Source organism: Tripterygium wilfordii, chromosome 18 (assembly GCF_013401445.1).
Source record: "Tripterygium wilfordii isolate XIE 37 chromosome 18, ASM1340144v1, whole genome shotgun sequence".
NCBI classification, from domain to species: Eukaryota; Viridiplantae; Streptophyta; class Magnoliopsida; order Celastrales; family Celastraceae; genus Tripterygium; species Tripterygium wilfordii.
In genome coordinates this window covers 4,686,613-4,704,182 of record NC_052249.1, presented here as the reverse complement: position 1 = coordinate 4,704,182, position 17,570 = coordinate 4,686,613, and positions in this window count along the sequence as shown.

The following is a 17,570-nucleotide window of genomic DNA, read 5'->3' as shown; positions in this document are numbered from 1 at the left end:
AGACGTGCTTTTCACGTTTTTGTGCATTTGAGAACATAACTTGGTCTATTGGCATCTTTTGGTTACGAAACGTTGTGGGAAAGCTACACTAACAACTTCGACTGCTAAGAACACTAAATAGAGTATAACGGTGCACTTTTATGCTTTGGATTTGCTCTACTCTCTCCATAGACGAGCTTTTCACGTTTAGTGCTTTTGGGAACATAACTAGGTCTATTGGTATCTTTTGGTTGCGAAACGATGTACGAAAGCTACACTAACTTTTAGACTTCTAAGAACATGAAATAGAGTACTACGGTCCACTTTGATACCTTGGAGTTGCTCTACTCTCTCCATAAACAAACTTTTCACGTTTTTGTGCTTTTGAGAACTGAACTTGGTCTATTGGGATCTTTCGGTTACGAAACGTTGTACGAAAGCTACACTAAATTTTTACACTTCTAAAAACATGAAATAGAGTACTACGGTCCACTTAGATACCTTCGAGTTGCTCTCCTCTCTCCATAGACGAGCTTTTCATGTTTTTGTCAATTGGAGAACATAACTTGGTCTATTGGCATCTTTTGGTTACAAAACGTTGTACAAAAGCTACACTAACTTTTTATACTTCTCAGAACATGAAATAGAGTACTACGGTCCACTTTGATGCCTTGGAGTTGCTCTAATCTCTCCATACATGAGTTTTTCACGTTTTTGTGCATTTGAGAACAACACTTGGTCTATTGGCATCTTTTGGTTACGAAACATTATACGAAAGCTACACTAACTTTTTAGACTTCTAAGAACATGAAATAGCGTACTACGGTCCACTTTGATACCTTGGAGTTGCTATACTCTCTCCACGGACGAGCTTTTCACGTTTTTGTGCATTTGAGAACATAACTTGGTCTATTGGCATCTTTTGGTTACGAAATGTTGTACGAAAGCTAAACTAACTTTTTAGACTTCTAAGGACATGAAATATAGTACTACGGTCCACTTTGATACCTTGGAGTTGCTCTACTCTCTCCATAGATGAGCTTTTCACGTTTTTATGCATTCGAGAACATAACTAGGTCTATTGGCATCCTTTTGTTTCGAAACTGTGTACGAAAGCTACACTAACAACTTAGACTGCTAAGAACATTGAATAGAGTATAACGGTCCACTTTGATGCTTTGGATTTGCTCTACTCCCTCCTTAGACAAGCTTTTCACGTTTTTGTGCATTTGAGAACATAACTTGGTCTATTGGCATCTTTTGGTTACGAAACGTTGTGGGAAAGCTACACTAACAACTTCGACTGCTAAGAACACTAAATAGAGTATAACGGTGCACTTTTATGCTTTGGATTTGCTCTACTCTCTCCATAGACGAGCTTTTCACGTTTAGTGCTTTTGGGAACATAACTAGGTCTATTGGTATCTTTTGGTTGCGAAACGATGTATGAAAGCTACACTAACTTTTAGACTTCTAAGAACATGAAATAGAGTACTACGGTCCACTTTGATACCTTGGAGTTGCTCTACTCTCTCCATAAACAAACTTTTCACGTTTTTGTGCTTTTGAGAACTGAACTTGGTCTATTGGGATCTTTCGGTTACGAAACGTTGTACGAAAGCTACAATAAATTTTTACACTTCTAAAAACATGAAATAGAGTACTACGGTCCACTTAGATACCTTCGAGTTGCTCTCCTCTCTCCATAGACGAGCTTTTCATGTTTTTGTCAATTTGAGAACATAACTTGGTCTATTGGCATCTTTTGGTTACAAAACGTTGTACAAAAGCTACACTAACTTTTTATACTTCTCAGAACATGAAATAGAGTACTACGGTCCACTTTGATGCCTTGGAGTTGCTCTAATCTCTCCATACATGAGTTTTTCACGTTTTTGTGCATTTGAGAACAAAACTTGGTCTATTGGCATCTTTTGGTTACGAAACATTATACGAAAGCTACACTAACTTTTTAGACTTCTAAGAACATGAAATAGCGTACTACGGTCCACTTTGATACCTTGGAGTTGCTATACTCTCTCCACGGACGAGCTTTTCACGTTTTTGTGCATTTGAGAACATAACTTGGTCTATTGGCATCTTTTGGTTACGAAATGTTGTACGAAAGCTAAACTAACTTTTTAGACTTCTAAGGACATGAAATATAGTACTACGGTCCACTTTGATACCTTGGAGTTGCTCTACTCTCTCCATAGATGAGCTTTTCACGTTTTTATGCATTCGAGAACATAACTAGGTCTATTGGCATCCTTTTGTTTCGAAACTGTGTACGAAAGCTACACTAACAACTTAGACTGCTAAGAACATTGAATAGAGTATAACGGTCCACTTTGATGCTTTGGATTTGCTCTACTCCCTCCTTAGACAAGCTTTTCACGTTTTTGTGCATTTGAGAACATAACTTGGTCTATTGGCATCTTTTGGTTACGAAACGTTGTGGGAAAGCTACACTAACAACTTCGACTGCTAAGAACACTAAATAGAGTATAACGGTGCACTTTTATGCTTTGGATTTGCTCTACTCTCTCCATAGACGAGCTTTTCACGTTTAGTGCTTTTGGGAACATAACTAGGTCTATTGGTATCTTTTGGTTGCGAAACGATGTACGAAAGCTACACTAACTTTTAGACTTCTAAGAACATGAAATAGAGTACTACGGTCCACTTTGATACCTTGGAGTTGCTCTACTCTCTCCATAAACAAACTTTTCACGTTTTTGTGCTTTTGAGAACTGAACTTGGTCTATTGGGATCTTTCGGTTACGAAACGTTGTACGAAAGCTACACTAAATTTTTACACTTCTAAAAACATGAAATAGAGTACTACGGTCCACTTAGATACCTTCGAGTTGCTCTCCTCTCTCCATAGACGAGCTTTTCATGTTTTTGTCAATTTGAGAACATAACTTGGTCTATTGGCATCTTTTGGTTACAAAACGTTGTACAAAAGCTACACTAACTTTTTATACTTCTCAGAACATGAAATAGAGTACTACGGTCCACTTTGATGCCTTGGAGTTGCTCTAATCTCTCCATACATGAGTTTTTCACGTTTTTGTGCATTTGAGAACAAAACTTGGTCTATTGGCATCTTTTGGTTACGAAACATTATACGAAAGCTACACTAACTTTTTAGACTTCTAAGAACATGAAATAGCGTACTACGGTCCACTTTGATACCTTGGAGTTGCTATACTCTCTCCACGGACGAGCTTTTCACGTTTTTGTGCATTTGAGAACATAACTTGGTCTATTGGCATCTTTTGGTTACGAAATGTTGTACGAAAGCTAAACTAACTTTTTAGACTTCTAAGGACATGAAATATAGTACTACGGTCCACTTTGATACCTTGGAGTTGCTCTACTCTCTCCATAGATGAGCTTTTCACGTTTTTATGCATTCGAGAACATAACTAGGTCTATTGGCATCCTTTTGTTTCGAAACTGTGTACGAAAGCTACACTAACAACTTAGACTGCTAAGAACATTGAATAGAGTATAACGGTCCACTTTGATGCTTTGGATTTGCTCTACTCCCTCCTTAGACAAGCTTTTCACGTTTTTGTGCATTTGAGAACATAACTTGGTCTATTGGCATCTTTTGGTTACGAAACGTTGTGGGAAAGCTACACTAACAACTTCGACTGCTAAGAACACTAAATAGAGTATAACGGTGCACTTTTATGCTTTGGATTTGCTCTACTCTCTCCATAGACGAGCTTTTCACGTTTAGTGCTTTTGGGAACATAACTAGGTCTATTGGTATCTTTTGGTTGCGAAACGATGTACGAAAGCTACACTAACTTTTAGACTTCTAAGAACATGAAATAGAGTACTACGGTCCACTTTGATACCTTGGAGTTGCTCTACTCTCTCCATAAACAAACTTTTCACGTTTTTGTGCTTTTGAGAACTGAACTTGGTCTATTGGGATCTTTCGGTTACGAAACGTTGTACGAAAGCTACACTAAATTTTTACACTTCTAAAAACATGAAATAGAGTACTACGGTCCACTTAGATACCTTCGAGTTGCTCTCCTCTCTCCATAGACGAGCTTTTCATGTTTTTGTCAATTTGAGAACATAACTTGGTCTATTGGCATCTTTTGGTTACAAAACGTTGTACAAAAGCTACACTAACTTTTTATACTTCTCAGAACATGAAATAGAGTACTACGGTCCACTTTGATGCCTTGGAGTTGCTCTAATCTCTCCATACATGAGTTTTTCACGTTTTTGTGCATTTGAGAACAAAACTTGGTCTATTGGCATCTTTTGGTTACGAAACATTATACGAAAGCTACACTAACTTTTTAGACTTCTAAGAACATGAAATAGCGTACTACGGTCCACTTTGATACCTTGGAGTTGCTATACTCTCTCCAAGGACGAGCTTTTCACGTTTTTGTGCATTTGAGAACATAACTTGGTCTATTGGCATCTTTTGGTTACGAAATGTTGTACGAAAGCTAAACTAACTTTTTAGACTTCTAAGGACATGAAATATAGTACTACGGTCCACTTTGATACCTTGGAGTTGCTCTACTCTCTCCATAGATGAGCTTTTCACGTTTTTATGCATTCGAGAACATAACTAGGTCTATTGGCATCCTTTTGTTTCGAAACTGTGTACGAAAGCTACACTAACAACTTAGACTGCTAAGAACATTGAATAGAGTATAACGGTCCACTTTGATGCTTTGGATTTGCTCTACTCCCTCCTTAGACAAGATTTTCACGTTTTGTGCTTTTGAGAACATAACTTGGTCTATTGGTATCTTTTGGTTACGAAACGTTGAACGAAAGCTACACTAACTTTTTAGACTCCTGAGAACATGAAATAAAGTACTACGGTCCACTTTGATACCTTGGAGTTGCACTACTCTCTCCATAGACGAGCTTTTCATGTTTTTGTACATTTGAGAACATAACTTGGCCTATTGGCATCTTTTGGTTACGAAACGTTGTACGAAAGCTACACTAACAACTTAGACTTCTAAGAACACTAAATAGAGTATAACGGTCCACTTTGATGCTTTGGATTTGCTCTACTCTCCCCATAGACAAGGTTTTCTCGTTTTGTGATTTTGAGAACATAACTTGCTCTATCGGTATCTTTAGGTTACGAAAGGTTGTACGAAAGCTACACTAACTTTTCAGACTTCTAAAAACATGAAATAGAGTACTACGGTCCACTTTGATACCTTCGAGTTGCTCTTCTCTCTCCATAGACGAGCTTTTCACGTTTTTGTGCATTTGAGAACATAACTTGGTCTATTGGCATCTTTTTGTTTTTAAACATTGTACGAAAGCTACACTAACAACTTAGACTGCTAAGAACATTAAATAGAGTATAACTGTCCACTTTGATGCTTTGGACTTGCTCTACTCCCTCCATACACAAGCTTTTCATGTTTTTTTGCTTTTGAGAACATAACTTGGTCTATTGGTATCTTTTGGTTACGAAACGTTGTACGAAAGCTACACTAACTTTTTAGGCTTCTAAGAACATGAAATAGAGCACTACGGTCCACTTCGATATCTTGGAGTTGCTCTACTCTCTCCATAGACGAGCTTTTCACGTTTTTGTGCATTTGAGAACATAACTTGGTCTATCGGCATCTTTTGGTTACGAAACGTTGTACGAAAGCTACACTAACAACTTAGACTTCTAAGAACACTAAATAGAGTAGAACGGTCCATTTTGACGCTTTGGATTTGCTCTACTCTCCCCATAGACGAGCTTTTCACTTTTTGTGATTGTGAGAGCAAAACTTGCTCCATCGGTATCTTTAGGTTACGAAACATTGTATCAAAGCTACACTAACTTTTTAGACTTCTAAGAACATGAAATAGAGTACTACGGTCCACTTTGATACCTTGCAGTTGCTCTAATCTCTCCATAGACTACCTTTTCACGTTTTTATACATTTCAGAACATAATTTGGTCTATTGGAATCTTTTGGTTACGAAACGTTGTACGAAAGCCACACTAACAACTTCGACTGCTAAGAACACTAAATAGAGTATAACGGTCCAATTTGATGCTTTGGATTTGCTCTACTCTCTCCATGGACGATCTTTTCACGTTTTGTGCTTTTGGGATTATAAATTGGTCTTTTGGTATCTTTTAGTTACGAAACGATGTACGAAAGCTACACTAACATTTAGACTTCTAAAAACATGAAATAGAGTACTACGGTCCACTTTGATACCTTGGAGTTGCTCTACTCTCTCCATAGAGGAGCTTTTCACATTTTTATGCAATTGAGAACATAACTTGGTGTCTTGGCATCTTTTGGTTACGAAACGCGATAGGAAAGCGACACTAACCTCTTAGACTTCTAAGAACACTAAATAGAGTATAACAGTCCACTCTGATGCCTTGGATTTGCTCTACTCTCTCCATAGAGGAGCTTTTAACGTTTTTATGCTTTTGAGAACGTTACTTGGTCTATTGGTATCATTGGGTTACGAAACGTTGTACGAGAGCTGCACTAACTTCTTGGACTTCTAAGAACATGAAATAGAGTATAACGGTCCATTTGATGCCTTGGATTTCCTCTACTCTCTCCATACACGGCCTTTTCATGTTTTTGTGCTTTTGAGAACTTAACTTGGTCTATTGGGATCTTTTGGTTACGAAACGTTGTACGAAATCTACACTAACTTTTTAGACTTCTAAGAACTTAAAATAGAGTACTACGGGCCACTTAGATACCTTCGAGTTGCTATACTCTCTCCATAGATGAGTTTTTCACGTTTTTGTGCATCTGAGAACATAACTTGGTCTATTGCCTTCTTTTGGTTACGAAACATTGTACGAAAGCTAAACTAACTTTTTAGACATCTAAGAACTTGAAATATAGTACTACGGTCCACTTTGATACCTTGGAGTTGCTCTACTCTCTCCATAGATGAGCTTTTCACGTTTTTGTGCATTTGAGAACATAACCTGGTCTATTGGCATCTTTTAGTTTCAAAACGTTGTACGAAAGCTACACTAACAACTTAGACTGCTGAGAACAGTAAATAGAGTATAACGGTCCACTTTGATGCTTTGGATTTGCTCTACTCCCTCCATAGACAAGCTTTTCACGTTTTGTGCTTTTGAGAACATAACTTGGTCTATTGCTATCATTTGGTTATGAAACATTGTACAAAAGCTAAACTAACTTTTTAGACTTCTAAGAACATGAAATATAGTACTAAGGTCCACTTTGATACCTTGGAGTTGCTCTACTCTCTCCATAGACGAACGTTTCACGTTTTTGTGCATTTGAGAACATAACTTGGTCTATTGGCATCTTTTTGTTTTTAAACATTGTACGAAAGCTACACTGACAACTTACATTGCTAAGAACATTAAATAGAGTATAACGGTCCACTTTGATGCTTTGGACTTGCTCTACTCCCTCCATACACAAGCTTTTCACGTTTTGTGCTTTTGAGAACATAACTTGGTCTATTGATATCTTTTGGTTACGAACCGTTGTACAAAAGCTACACTAACTTTTTAGACTTCGAAGAACATGAAATAGAGTACTACGGTCCACTTCGATATCTTGGAGTCGCTCTACTCTCTCCATAGACGAGCTTTTCACGTTTTTGTGCATTTGAGAACATAACTAGGTCTATGGGCATCTTTTCGCTACGAAACGTTGTACGAAAGCTACACTAACAACTTAGACTTCTAAGAACACTAAATAGAGTATAACGGTCCATTTTGACGCTTTGGATTTGCTCTACTCTCCCCATAGATGACCTTTTCACGTTTTGTGATTTTGAGAACATAACTTGCTCTATCGGTATCTTAAAGTTACGAAACGTTGTATGAAAGCTACACTAACTTTTTAGACTTCTAAGAATATGAAATAGAGTACTACGGTCCACTTTGATACCTTGGAGTTGCTCTACTCTTTCCATAGACGACCTTTTCACGTTTTTGTGTATTTCAGAACATAACTTGGTCTATTGGAATCTTTTGGTTCCAAAACGTTGTACGAAAGCTACACTAACAACTTCGACTGCTAAGAACACTAAATAGAGTATAACGGTCCAATTTGATGCTTTGGATTTGCTCTACTCTCTCCATGGATGATCTTTTCACGTTTTGTGCTTTTGGGATTATAACTTGGTCTTTTGGTATCTTTTGGTTGCGAAACGATGTACGAAAGCTACACTAACATTTAGACTTCTAAAAACATGAAATAAAGTACTACGGTCCACTTTGATACCTTGGAGTTGCTCTACTCTCTCCATAGAGGAGCTTTTCACGTTTTTGTGCAATTGAGAACATAACTTGGTCTCTTGGCATCTTTTGGTTACGAAACGTTGTAGGAAAGTGACACTAACCTCTTACACTTCTAAGAACGCTAATTAGAGTGTAACAGTCCACTCTGATGCCTTGGATTTGCTCGACTCTCTCCATAGAGGAGCTTTCAACGTTTTTATGCTTTTGAGAACGTAACTTGGTCTATTAGTATCTTTTGGTTACGAAACGTTGTACGAGAGCTGCACTAACTTCTTGCACTTCTAAGCACACGAAATAGAGTATAACGGTCCATTTGATGCCTTGGATTTCCTCTACTATCTCCATGGAGAAGCTTTTAACCTTTTTATGCTTTTGAGAACATAACTTGGTCTATTGATATCTTTTGCTTACGGAATGTTGTACGAAAGCTACACTAACTTCTTAGACTTCTAAGAACACTAGATAGAGCATAACGGTCCACTTTGATGCCTTGGACTTACTCTACTCTCTCCGTACATGACCTTTTCATGTTTTTGTGCTGTTGAGAACTTAACTTGGTCTATTGGGATCCTTTGGTTACGAAACGTTCTACGAAAGCTACACTAACTTTTTAGACTTCTAAGAACATGAAATAGAGTACTACGGGCCACTTAGATACCTTCGACTTGCTCTACTCTCTCCATAGGTGAGCTTTTCACGTTTTTATGCATTTGAGAATATAGCTTGGTCTATTGGCATCTTTTGGTTACGAAACATTGTTCGAAAGCTATACTAACTTTTTAGACTTTTAAGAACATGAAATAAAGTACTACGGTCCACTTTGATACCTTGGAGTTTCTCTACTCTCTCTATGGACGAGCTTTTCACGTTTTTGTGCATTTGAGAACATAACTTGGTCTATTGTCATCTTTTGGTTACGAAACATTGTACGAAAGCTAAACTAACTTTTTAGACTTCTAAGAACATGAAATATAGTACTACGGTCCACTTTGATACCTTGGAGTTGCTCTACTCTCTCCATAGATGAGCTTTTCACGTTTTTGTGCATTTGAGAACATAACTTGGTCTATTGGCATCTTTTGGTTTCAAAACGTTGTACGAAAGCTACACTAACAACTTTGACTGCTAAGAACATTGAATAGAGTATAACGGTCCACTTTGATGCTTTGGATTTGCTCTACTCCCTCCATAGACATGTTTTTCACGTTTTGTGCTTTCGAGAACATAACTTGGTCTATTGGTATCTTTTGGTTACGAAACGTTGTACGAAAGCTACACTAACTTTTTAGACTTCTAAGAACATGAAATAGAGTACTACGTCCCCTTCGATTCCTTGGAGTTGCTCTACTCTCTCCATAGACGAGCTTTTCACGTTTTTGTGCATTTGAGAACATAACTTGGTCTATTGGCATCTTTTGGTTACGAAACGTTGTACGAGAGCTACACTAACAACTTAGACTTCTAAGAACACTAAATAGAGTATAACGGTCCACTTTGACGCTTTGGATTTGCTCTACTCTCCCCATAGATGAGCTTTTCACGTTTTGTGATTTTGAGAACATAACTTGCTCTATCGGTATCTTTAGGTTGCGAAACTTTGTACGAAAGCTACGCTAACTTTTTAGACTTCTAAGAACATGAAATAGAGTACTACCGTCCACTTCGATACCTTGGAGTTGCTCTACTCTCTCCATAGACAAGCTTTTCACGTTTTGATGCATTTGAGAACATAACTGGGTATATTGGCAACTTTTGGTTACGAAACATTGTACGAATGCTACACTAACAACTTCGACTACAAAGAACACTAAATAGAGTATAACGATCCACTTTGATACCTTGGAGTTGCTCTACTCTGTTCATAGAGGAACTTTTTAGGTTTTTGTGCAATTGAGAACATAACTTGATTTATTGGCATCTTTTCGTTACGAAACGTTGTACGAAAGCTACACTTATAACTTAGACTGGTGAGAACACTAAATAGAGTATAACGGTCCACTTTGATGCCTTGGAATTACTCAACTCTCTCCACATATGAGCTTTTAACATTTTTGTGCATTAAAGAACATAACGTGGTCTATTGGTATCTTTTGGTTACGAAACTTTGCACGAAAACTACACTAACCTCTTAGACTTCTAAGAACACTAAATAGAGCATAACAGTCCACTCTGATGCCTTGGATTTGCTCTACTTTCTCCATAGAGGAGCTTTTTACGTTTTTGTGCATTTGAGAACATAACTTGGTCTATTGGCATCTTTGGGTTACGAAACGTTGTACAAAAGCTGCACTAACAACTTAGACTTCTAAGAACACTAAATAGAGTATAACGGTCCACTTTGACGCTTTGGATTTGCTCTACTCTCCCCATAGACGAGCTTTTCACGTTTTGTGCTTTTGGGAACATAACTTGGTCTATCGGTATCTTTTGGTTGCGAAATGATGTACGAAAGCCGAACTAACTTTTAGAATTCTAAGAACATGAAATAGAGTACGAAGTTCCACTTTGATACCTTGGAGTTGCTCTACTATCTCCGTAGAGAAGCTTTTCACGTTTTTGTGCAATTGAGAACATAACTTGGTCTATTGGCATCTTTTGGTTACGAAACGTTGTACGAAAGCTACAGTAATAACTTAGACTGGTGAGAACACTAAATAGACTACAATGGTCCACTTTGATGCCTTGAAATTACTCAACTCTCTTCATAGATGAGCTTTTAACATTTTTGTGCATTAAAGAACATAACGAGGTCTACTGGTATCTTTTGGTTACGAAACGATGTACGAAGGCTACACTAACCTCTTAGACTTCTAAGAACACTAAATAGAGTATAACAGTCCACTTTGATGCCTTGGATTTGCTCTACCCTCTCCATAGAGGAGCTTTTAACGTTTTTATGCTTTTGAGAACGTAACTTGGTCTATTGGTATCTTTTGGTTACGAAACATTGTACTAGAGCTACCTAACTTATTGGACTTCTAAGAACATGAAATAGAGTATAACGGTCCACTTTGATGCCTTGGATTTCCTCTACTATCTCCATGGAGGAGATTTTAACCTTTTTATGCTTTTGAGAACTTAACTTGGTCTATTGGTATCTTTTGGCTACAAAACGTTGTACGAATGCTACACTAACTTTTTAGACTTCTAAGAACATGAAATAGAGTACTACGGTCCACTTAGATACCTTCGAGTTGCTCTACTTTCTCCATGGACGAGCTTTTCACGTTTTTATGCATTTGAGAACATAACTTGATCTATTGGTGTCTTTTGGTTACGAAACGTTGTACAAAAGCTACAATAACTTTTTAGACTTGTAAGAACATGAAATAGAGTACTACGGTCCACTTTGATACCTTGGAGTAGCTCTACTCTCTCCATAGATGAGCTTTTCACGTTTTTATGCCTTTGAGAACATAACTTGGTCTATTGCCATCTTTTGGTTATGAAACATTGTACGAAAGCTAAACTAACTTTTTAGACTTCTAAGAACATGAGATATGGTACTACGGTCCACCTTGATACCTTGGAGTTGCTCTAGTCTCTCATAGATGAGCTTTTCACGTTTTTGTGCATTTGAGAACATAACTTTGTCTATTGGCATCTTTTCGTTTCGAAACTTTGCACGAAAGCTACACTAACAACTTAGACTGTTAAGAACATTAAATTGACTATAACGGTCCACTTTGATGGTTTGGATTTGCTCTACTCCCTCCATAGACAAGCTTTTCACGTTTTGTGCTTTTGAGAACGTAACTTGGTCTATTGGTATCATTTCGTTACGAAACGTTGTACGAAAGCTACACTAACTTTTTAGACTTCTAGGAACATGAAATAGAGTACTACGGTCCACTTCGATACCTTGGAGTTGCTCTACTCTCTCCATAGACGACCTTTTCACGTTTTTGTGCATTTGAGAACATAACTTGGTCTATTGGCATCTTTTGGTTACGAAACGTTGTACGAAAGCTACAATAACAACTTAGACTTCTAAGAACACTAAATAGAGTATAATGGTCCACTTTGACGCTTTGGATTTACTCTACTCTCCCCATAGACGAGCTTTTCACGTTTTTTGCTTTTTAGAACGTAACTTGCTCTATCGGTATCTTTAGGTTACGAAACGTTGGACGAAAGCTACACTAACTTTTTAGACTTCTAAGAACATGAAATAGAGTACTATGGTCCACTTTATACCTTGGAGTTGCTCTACTCTCTCCATAGATGAGCTTTTCACATTTTTGTGCATTTGAGAACATAACTTGGTCCATTGGCATCTTTTGGTTACGAAACAGTGTACGAAAGCTACACTAACAACTTCTACTACTAAGAGCACTAAATAGAGTATAACGGTCCACTTTGATGCTTTGGATTTGCTCTACTCTCTCCATGGACGAGCTTTTAACGTTTTGTGCTTTCGGGAACATAACTTGGTCTATTGGTATCTTTTGGTTGCGAAACGATGTACGAAAGCTACACTAACTTTTAGACTTCTAAGAACATGAAATAGAGTACTACGGTCCACTTTGATACCTTGGAGTTGCTCTACTCTCTCCATAGAAGAGTTTTTCACGTTTTGTGCAATTGAGAACATAACTTGGTCTATTAGCATCTTTTGGGTACGAAACGTTGTTCGAAAGCTACACTAACAACTTAGACTGCTAAGAACACTAAATAGAGTATAACGGTCCACTTTGCTGCTTTGGATTTGCTCTACTCTCCCCATAGACGAGCTTTTCACGTTTTGTGCTTTTGAGAACATAACTTGCTCTATCGGTATCTTTTGGTTACGAAACGTCATATGAAAGCTACACTAACTTTTTAGACTGCCAAGGACAAGAAATAGAGTACTACGGTCCACTTTGATACCTTGGAGTTGCTCTACTCTCTCCATGGACGAGCTTTTCACATTTTTGTGCATTTGAGAAGATAACTTGTTCTATTGGCATCTTTTGGTTACGAAATGTTGTACGAAAGCTACACTTACAACTTCGACTGCTAAGAACACTAAATAGAGTATAATGGTCCACTTTGAGGCCTTGGAATTGCTCTACTCCCTCCGCAGACAAGCTTTTCACGTTTTGGGCTTTTATGAACATAACTTGGTCTATCGGTATCTTTTGGTTACGAAACGTTGTACGAAAGCTACACTAACTTTTTAGACTTCTAAGAACATGAAATAGAGTACTGCAGTCCACTTTGATAGCTTGGAGTTGCTCTACCCTCTCCATAGATGAGCTTTTCACGTTTTTGTGCATTTGAGAACATAACTTGGTCTATTGGCATCTTTTGGTTACGAAACATTGTACGAAAGCTACACTAACAACTTTAACTTCTAAGAACACTAAATAGAGTATAACGGTCCACATTGATGCTTTGGACTTGCTCTACTCTCTCCATAGACGAGCTTTTAACGTTTTGTGCTTACGACAACATGACTTGGTCTATTGGTATCTTTTGGTTACGAAACGTTGTACGAAAACTACACTAACAACTTAGACTGCCAAGAACAGTAAATAGAGTATAACGGTCCGCTTTAATGCTTTGGATTTGCTCTACTCCCTCCATAGACAAGCGTTTCATATTTTATGCTTTTCAGAACATAACTTGGTCTATTGGTATCTTTTGGTTACGAAACGTTGTACGAAAGCTATACTAACTTTTTAGACTTCTAAGAACATGAAATAGAGTACTACGGTCCACTTTGATACCTTGGAGTTGCTCTACTCTCTCCATAGATGAGCTTTTCATGTTTTTGTGCATTGGAGAACATAAGTTGGTCTTTTCGCATCTTTTGGTTACGAAACGTTGTACGAAAGCTACACTAACAACTTAGACTGCTAACAACACTAAATAGAGTATAACGGTCCACTTTGATGCTTTGGATTTGCTCTACTCTCTCCATACACGAGCTTTTCATGTTTTGTGCTTTTGAGAACGTAACTTGGTCTATTGGAATCTTTTGGTTACGAAACGTCATATGAAAGCTACACTAACTTGTTAGACTTCTAAGGACAAGAAATAGAGTACTATGGTCCACTTTGATACCTTGGAGTTGCTCTACTCTCTCCATTTACGAGCTTTTCACATTTTTGTGCATTTGAGAACATAACTTGGTCTATTGACATCTTTTGGTTACGCAACATTGTACGAAAGCTACACTAACAACTTAGACTGCAAACAACACTAAATAGAGTATAACGGTCCACTTTGATGCTTTGGATTTGCTATACTCTCTCCATAGATGAGCTTTTCATGTTTTGTGCTTTTGAGAACATGACTTGGTCTATTGGTATCTTTTGGTTACGAAACGTTGTACGAAAGCTATACTAACTTTTTAGACTTCTAAGAATTTGAAATAGAGTACTACGGTCCACTTTGATACCTTGGAGTTGCTCTACTCTCTCCATAGATGAGCTTTTCATGTTTTTGTGCATTGGAGAACATAAGTTGGTCTTTTGGCATCTTTTGGTTACGAAACGTTGTACGAAAGCTACACTAACAACTTAGACTGCTAACAACACTAAATAGAGTATAACGGTCCACTTTGATGCTTTGGATTTGCTCTACTCTCCCTAAAGACGAGCTTTTCACTTTTTGTGCTTTTGAGAACATAACTTGCTCTATCGGTATCTTTTGGTTACGAAACGTCATATGAAAGCTACACTAACTTGTTAGACTTCTAAGGACAAGAAATAGAGTATTATGGTCCACTTTGATACCTTGGAGTTGCTCTACTCTCTCCATTTACGAGCTTTTCACATTTTTGTGCATTTGAGAACATAACTTGGTCTATTGACATCTTTTGGTTACGCAACATTGTACGAAAGCTAAACTAACAACTTAGACTGCAAACAACACTAAATAGAGTATAACGGTCCACTTTGATGCTTTGGATTTGCTCTACTCTCTCCATAGACGAGCTTTTCACGTTTTGTGCTTTTAAGAACATGACTTGGTCTATTGGTATCTTTTGGTTACAAAACGTTGTACGAAAACTAAACTAACTTTTTGGACTTCTAAGAACATGAAATAGAGTACTACGGTCCACTTTGATACCTTGGAGTTGCTATACTCTCTCCGTAGACGAGCTTTTCACGTTTTTGTGCATTTGAGAACATAACTTGGTCTATTGGAATCTTTTGGTTACGAAACGTTGTACGAAAGCTACACTAACAACTTAGACTGCTAACAACACTAAATAGAGTATAACGGTCCACTTTGATGCTTTGGATTTGCTCTACTCTCTCCATACATAAGCTTTCCATGTTTTGTGCTTTTGAGAACGTAACTTGGTCTATTGGAATCTTTTGGTTACGAAACGTCATATGAAAGCTACACTAACTTCTTAGACTTCTATAAACACGAAATATAGTATATCGGCCCACTTTGATGCCTTGGATTTCCCCTACTATCTCCATGGAGGAGCTTTTAACCTTTTTATGCTTTTGAGAACGTAACTTGGTCTAGTGGGATCTTTTGGTTATGAAACGTTGTACGACAGCTACACTAACTTTTTAGACTTCTAAGAACATGAAATAGAGTACTACGGTCCACTTTGATGCCTTGGAGTTGCTCTACTCTCTCCATGCAATAGCTTTTCACGTTTTTACGCATCTGAGAACATGACTTGGCCTCTTGGCATCTTTTGGTTACGAAACGTTGTACGAAAGATACACTAACAACTTAGAATTCTAAGAACGCTAAATATAGTACAACGGTCCACTTTGTGGCCTTGGAATTCCTCAACTCTCTCCGTAGATGGGCTTTTAACGTTTTTGTGCATCATAGAACATAACTTGGTCAATTGGCACCTTTTGGTTACGAAACAATGTATGAAAGCTACACTAACAACTTTAACTTCTAAGAACACTAAATAGAGTATAACGGTTCACTTTGATGCTTTGGATTTGCTCTACTCTCTCCATACACGAGCTTTTCATGTTTTGTGCTTTTGAGAACGTAACTTGGTCTATTGGAATCTTTTGGTTACGAAACGTCATATGAAAGCTACACTAACTTGTTAGACTTCTAAGGACAAGAAATAGAGTACTATGGTCCACTTTGATACCTTGGAGTTGCTCTACTCTCTCCATTTACGAGCTTTTCACATTTTTGTGCATTTGAGAACATAACTTGGTCTATTGACATCTTTTGGTTACGCAACATTGTACGAAAGCTACACTAACAACTTAGACTGCTAACAACACTAAATAGAGTATAACGGTCCACTTTGATGCTTTGGATTCGCTATACTCTCTCCATAGATGAGCTTTTCATGTTTTGTGCTTTTGAGAACATGACTTGGTCTATTGGTATCTTTTGGTTACGAAACGTTGTACGAAAGCTATACTAACTTTTTCGACTTCTAAGAATTTGAAATAGAGTACTACGGTCCACTTTGATACCTTGGAGTTGCTCTACTCTCTCCATAGATGAGCTTTTCATGTTTTTGTGCATTGGAGAACATAAGTTGGTCTTTTGGCATCTTTTGGTTACGAAACGTTGTACGAAAGCTACACTAACAACTTAGACTGCAAACAACACTAAATAGAGTATAACGGTCCACTTTGATGCTTTGGATTTGCTCTACTCTCCCTAAAGACGAGCTTTTCACTTTTTGTGCTTTTGAGAACATAACTTGCTCTATCGGTATCTTTTGGTTACGAAACGTCATATGAAAGCTACACTAACTTGTTAGACTTCTAAGGACAAGAAATAGAGTACTATGGTCCACTTTGATACCTTGGAGTTGCTCTACTCTCTCCATTTACGAGCTTTTCACATTTTTGTGCATTTGAGAACATAACTTGGTCTATTGACATCTTTTGGTTACGCAACATTGTACGAAAGCTACACTAACAACTTAGACTGCTAACAACACTAAATAGAGTATAACGGTCCACTTTGATGCTTTGGATTTGCTCTACTCTCTCCATAGACGAGCTTTTCACGTTTTGTGCTTTTAAGAACATGACTTGGTCTATTGGTATCTTTTGGTTACAAAACGTTGTACGAAAACTAAACTAACTTTTTGGACTTCTAAGAACATGAAATAGAGTACTACGGTCCACTTTGATACCTTGGAGTTGCTATACTCTCTCCGTAGACGAGCTTTTCACGTTTTTGTGCATTTGAGAACATAACTTGGTCTATTGGCATCTTTTGGTTACGAAACGTTGTACGAAAGCTACACTAACAACTTAGACTGCTAACAACACTAAATAGAGTATAACGGTCCACTTTGATGCTTTGGATTTGCTCTACTCTCTCCATACACGAGCTTTTCATGTTTTGTGCTTTTGAGAACGTAACT